Below are 6,805 nucleotides of genomic sequence, written 5' to 3'. Positions count from 1 at the left end.
GTGCTGGAAATGAGATGTTTGAGGACAATGTGTGGTGTGAGGTGGTTTGATCGAGTAAGTAACGTAAGGGTAAGAGAGATGTGTGGAAATAAAAAGAGCGTGGTTGAGAGAGCAGAAGAGGGTGTTTTGAAGTGGTTTGGGCACATGGAGAGAATGAGTGAGGAAAGATTGACCAAGAGGATATATGTGTCGGAGGTGGAGGGAACGAGGAGAAGAGGGAGACCAAATTGGAGGTGGAAAGATGGAGTGAAAAGGATTTTGTGTGATCGGGGCCTGAACATGCAGGAGGGTGAAAGGAGGGCAAGGAATAGAGTGAATTGGAGCGATGTGGTATACAGGGGTTGACGTGCTGTCAGTGGATTGAATCAAGGCATGTGAAGCGTCTGGGGTAAACCATGGAAAGCTGTGTAGGTATGAATATTTGCGTGTGTGGACGTGTGTATGTACATGTGTATGGGGGGGGGGGGTTGGGCCATTTCTTTCGTCTGTTTCCTTGCGCTACCTCGCAAACGCGGGAGACAGCGACAAAGTATAAAAAAAAAAAAAAAAAAAAAAAATATATATATATATATATATATATATATATATATATATATATATATAAATATATATATATATATATATATATATATATATATATATATATATATATATATATATATATATATATATATATATGTATATATATATATATATATATATATATATATATATATATATATATATATATATATATATATATATATATATTTATACTTTGTCGCTGTCTCCCGCGTTTGCGAGGTAGCGCAAGGAAACAGACGAAAGAAATGCCCCCCCCCCCCCATACACATGTATATACATACGTCCACACACGCAAATATACATACCTACACAGCTTTCCATGGTTTACCCCAGACGCTTCACATGCCTTGATTCAATCCACTGACAGCACGTCAACCCCGGTATACCACATCGCTCCAATTCACTCTATTCCTTGCCCTCCTTTCACCCTCCTGCATGTTCAGGCCCCGATCACACAAAATCTTTTTCACTCCATCTTTCCACCTCCAATTTGGTCTCCCTCTTCTCCTTGCTCCCTCCACCTCCGACACATATATCCTCTTGGTCAATCTTTCCTCACTCATCCTCTCCATGTGCCCAAACCACTTCAAAACACCCTCTTCTGCTCTCTCAACCACGCTCTTTTTATTTCCACACATCTCTCTTACCCTTACATTACTTACTCGATCAAACCACCTCACACCACACATTGTCCTCAAACATCTCATTTCCAGCACATCCATCCTCCTGCGCACAACTCTATCCATAGCCCACGCCTCGCAACCATACAACATTGTTGGAACCACTATTCCTTCAAACATACCCATTTTTGCTTTCCGAGATAATGTTCTCGACTTCCACACATTCTTCAAGGCCCCCAGAATTTTCGCCCCCTCCCCCACCCTATGATCCACTTCCGCTTCCATGGTTCCATCCGCTGCCAGATCCACTCCCAGATATCTAAAACACTTCACTTCCTCCAGTTTTTCTCCATTCAAACTCACCTCCCAATTGACTTGACCCTCAACCCTACTGTACCTAATAACCTTGCTCTTATTCACATTTACTCTTAACTTTCTTCTTCCACACACTTTACCAAACTCAGTCACCAGCTTCTGCAGTTTCTCACATGAATCAGCCACCAGCGCTGTATCATCAGCGAACAACAACTGACTCACTTCCCAAGCTCTCTCATCCCCAACAGACTTCATACTTGCCCCTCTTTCCAAAACTCTTGCATTTACCTCCCTAACAACCCCATCCATAAACAAATTAAACAACCATGGAGACATCACACACCCCTGCCGCAAACCTACATTCACTGAGAACCAATCACTTTCCTCTCTTCCTACACGTACACATGCCTTACATCCTCGATAAAAACTTTTCACTGCTTCTAACAACTTTCCTCCCACACCATATATTCTTAATACCTTCCACAGAGCATCTCTATCAACTCTATCATATGCCTTCTCCAGATCCATAAATGCTACATACAAATCCATTTGCTTTTCTAAGTATTTCTCACATACATTCTTCAAAGCAAACACCTGATCCACACATCCTCTACCACTTCTGAAACCACACTGCTCTTCCCCAATCTGATGCTCTGTACATGCCTTCACCCTCTCAATCAATACCCTCCCATATAATTTACCAGGAATACTCAACAAACTTATACCTCTGTAATTTGAGCACTCACTCTTATCCCCTTTGCCTTTGTACAATGGCACTATGCACGCATTCCGCCAATCCTCAGGCACCTCACCATGAGTCATACATACATTAAATAACCTTACCAACCAGTCAACAATACAGTCACCCCCTTTTTTAATAAATTCCACAGCAATACCATCCAAACCTGCTGCCTTGCCGGCTTTCATCTTCCGCAAAGCTTTCACTACCTCTTCTCTGTTTACCAAATCATTTTCCCTAACCCTCTCACTTTGCACACCACCTCGACCAAAACACCCTATATCTGCCACTCTATCATGAAACACATTCAACAAACCTTCAAAATACTCACTCCATCTCCTTCTCACATCACCACTACTTGTTATCACCTCCCCATTTGCGCCCTTCACTGAAGTTCCCATTTGCTCCCTTGTCTTACGCACATTATTTACCTCCTTCCAGAACATCTTTTTATTCTCCCTAAAATTTAATGATACTCTCTCACCCCAACTCTCATTTGCCCTTTTTTTCACCTCTTGCACCTTTCTCTTGACCTCCTGTCTCTTTCTTTTATACACCTCCCACTCAATTGCATTGAATATATATATATATATATATATATATATATATATATATATATATATATATATATATATATATATATATATATTCTATTATAATATGTCGTCGTCTCCCGCGTTAGCGAGGTAGCACAAGGAAACAGACGAAAGGTTGGCCAAACCCACCCACATACACATATATAAACATACACGTCCACACACGCACATATACATACTTATGCACTTCAACGTATACATATGTATACATACACAGACATATACATATATACACATGTAGATAATTCATACTTGCAGCCTTTATGCATTCTCGTCGCCATCCCGCCACACATGAAATGACAACCCCCTCCCCCCGCGCGCGCTAGGTAGCGCTAGGAAAGACAACAAAGGCCACATTCGTTCACACTCAGTCTCTAGCTGTCATGTATAATGCACCAAAACCACAGCTCCCTTTCCACATCCAGGCCCCACAAAACTTTCCATGGTTTACCTCAGACGCTTCACATACCCTGGTTCAATCCATTGACAGCACGTCGTTCCCGGTATACCACATCGTTCTAATTCACTCTATTCCTTGCACGCCTTTCACCCCCCTGCATGTTCAGGCCCCGATCGCTCAAAATCTTTTTCACTCCATCCTTCCACCTCCAATTTGTTCTCCCACTTCTCGTTCCCCTCCACCTCTGACACATATCTTCTTTGTCAATATTTCCTCGCTCATTCTCTCCATGTGACCAAACCATTTCAATACACCCTCTTCTGCTCTCTCAACCACACTCTTTTTATTACCACACACCTCTCTTACCCTTTCATTACTTACTCGATCAAACTACCTCACACCATATATTGTCCTCAAACATCTCATTTCCAACTCATCCACCCTCCTCCGCGCAACTCTATCTATAGCCCACGCCTCACAACCATATAACATTGTTGGAACCACTATTCCTTCAAACATACCCATTTTTGCTTTTCGAGATAATGTTCTCGCCTTCCACACATTTTTCAACGCTTCCAGAACTTTCGCCCCCTACCCCACCCTGTGACTCACTTCCGCTTCCATGGTTCCATCCGCAGCCAAATCTACTTCCAGATATCTTAAACACTTCACTTCCTCCAGTTTTTCTCCATTCAAACTTACCTATCAATTGACTTGTCCCTCGACCCTAATGTACCTAATAACCTTGCTCTTATTCACATTTACTTTCAGCTTTCTACTTTCACACACTTTACCAAATTCAGTCACCAGCTTCTGCAGTTTCTCACCCGAATCAGCCAACAGCGTTATATCATCAGCGAACAACAACTGACTCACTTCCCAAGCCCTCTCATCCACAACAAACTGCATGCTTGCCCCTCTCTCCAAAACTCTTGCATTCACCCCCTTAACAACCCCATCCATAAACAAATTAAACAACCATGGAGACATCACGCACCCCTGCCGCAAGCCGACATTCACTGAGAACCAATCACTTTCCCCTCTTCCTACTCATTCGCATGCCTTACACCCTCGATAAAAACTTTTCACTGCTTCTAGCAACTTGCCTCCCACACCATATATTCTTAATACCTTCCACAGAGCATCTCTATCAACTCTTATCATATGCCTTCTCCAGATCCATAAATGCTACATACAAATCCATTTGCTTTTCTAAGTATTTCTCATATACATTCTTCAAAGCAAACACCTGGTCCACACATCCTTTACCACCTCTGAAACCACACTGCTCTTCCCCAATCTGATGCTCTGTAACAACGTTTCACCCTCTCAATCAATACCCTCCCATATAATTTCCCAGGAATACTCAACAAACTTATATATATATATATATATATATATATATATATATATATATATATATATATATATATATACGTTTGTAATCCACTTAGAATTTATGAAAAGACTACATTCCCTTTTCTCATTATTTTCCTATGGTAATCTATTTGATTTTGATTTACTTTCTCCATTACAATATTGTAAGACCTCGCTCATCCAATATGTTTTTGTAGCTGAATAGCTGAATAACGTAACTACAGCCTTGTTATTACTGGATAACATAACTACGGCTGTGTTATTACTGGATAACATAACTACGGCTGTGTTATTACTGGATAACATAACTACTGGTGTGTTATTACTGGAAAACATAACTACGGCTGTGTTATTACTGGATAACATAACTACGGCTGTGTTATTACTGGAAAACATAACTACGGCTGTGTTATTACTGGATAACATGACTACGGCTTTGTTATTACTGGATAACATAACTACGGCTGTGTTATTACTGGATAAGTTTGGCTCGCCGTCTGAAAGCAGTTTCTTATTTTGTCAATTGTTATCCCGAAATGTTTCACATTATGAGTTATTCTTATACCCCCTATATTCTCTGATTTTTCTTTTATATCGACCATTTCAGTCTTACTTTTTCTTCTGGTTATTACCAGGTCACATTCATTTCCTATATATGTAACTTCTTTTTTATCCTCCAAGTTCTGGGCTAGTGTCATGCCATTATTCACTTAGAATTAGACATTGATTACAAAAAAGTATCATCATCAAATTCCTTTCCGTTTCTCTCCTCGTTCAGTCATGTTACGTCTTAAATCAGATGCAAGAGTAAAATCGATGTAGTTTTTTCCTGTCTCCGTCACCCTACGTAACCTTTACTTCAATGTCGTCTCCAGTCCTCATGGTAGGGACGGTGTTATTACATTGATACATTTTGATGATATTTCTCTTATTCTTCTGGTAACATTGTACTTTGTATACCATTGGAGTCTAGCTTAGTTTTTTGTTCTTTCTCTTTCAACCGAATTACAGGGCTAACTAAAATATAATTAGATCACAGTCAGTTTTTCTTTGAAATGTCTCTCGGGAGTACTCCAGTATGAAGAGATTAATTATTTCTACCTCTGCTTTCGTTGGTGAATCCAGATTGTGTGTTCTTTGCAATCATCCTTTTCAGTTCAGCGATATTCTATCTGATTTCCGATGACGGACATTAATACGTTATGATATACCCGTTAACGCTGTCGGTTTTGTCTTGGGTTTTTCACTCTAGGTTTTTATTATTTTTGGTATCGCAAATGTCCTAATTGTTTATCATAGATTAGTTCCATTTCCTGTTTGTAGTATGTTGTTATCTTCATACATTTCTGGCTTCAAAAAAAAATCATATGATAATAATAAGGCTTCAAAGTGTTGGATCCTGCTCATACTTTCATTCTTTGTTCTTTTCATCATTAATATATTCCTTTAACTGTTCCGGTTTTATCTTTGGTTCTTCTATGTACTTTCCTTTTACCATGAAGGTCACTTTTGTATGTTCTCAGTAATTTCAGTTTGGCCATGTAGTAATGTGTGTTCATCTCCGATTTGGTTCTGTTATGTATTCTCACTGTGATGTCTTCCCGTCTTCCTCGGTAATAGTCTCGTAATCCCTCTTTCAGTTGCCTTTCTCATGCCACACCTTGTTCATATCTTTTAAACGCTTCTGTTATATAATGTTTCCGGCATTTTTCTATTTCCTTTTCATCTTGGCCGTCTATGTGTTCACCATATCCAGTCCGACAGAAATCCTCACTTCTTCTGTTTCGGCTTCTTATCTTTTCTTAATTTTATCTCTATCTCCACATTTTCTCACTGGTCTCATTATTCTCGTTTAGTTCTCTCCTGATATTTTCCTTATGTAAATATTTATGATTCTCTCCTTTTCTTATGTTTTGTATTTTCTTAAGTTAATTCTGTTGTTAGGAAGACGTTGTTCTACTGAGACAGGTTTTTAGAAAACCTAAGCCAGGTCGCCGTCTGCAAGGAAAAAGAAAAATATCAAATAATGGCTATTGTTCTGAATATTTAGATAATTTACAAAACATTAAGATATTATTATGTCGGATGATCGTGTATGATATATGCTCTAGATTTCTCGGAAGAGTCTGACAACTTTTACGATGGGAGAAAATAGTCTAAAAGTGCGATTTTCCAACGCAATATAACTTTTCCT

The sequence above is a fragment of the Panulirus ornatus genome, chromosome 4 (assembly GCF_036320965.1).
Source record: "Panulirus ornatus isolate Po-2019 chromosome 4, ASM3632096v1, whole genome shotgun sequence".
Lineage (NCBI taxonomy): Eukaryota > Metazoa > Arthropoda > Malacostraca > Decapoda > Palinuridae > Panulirus > Panulirus ornatus.
This window is presented reverse-complemented; position numbering follows the sequence as displayed.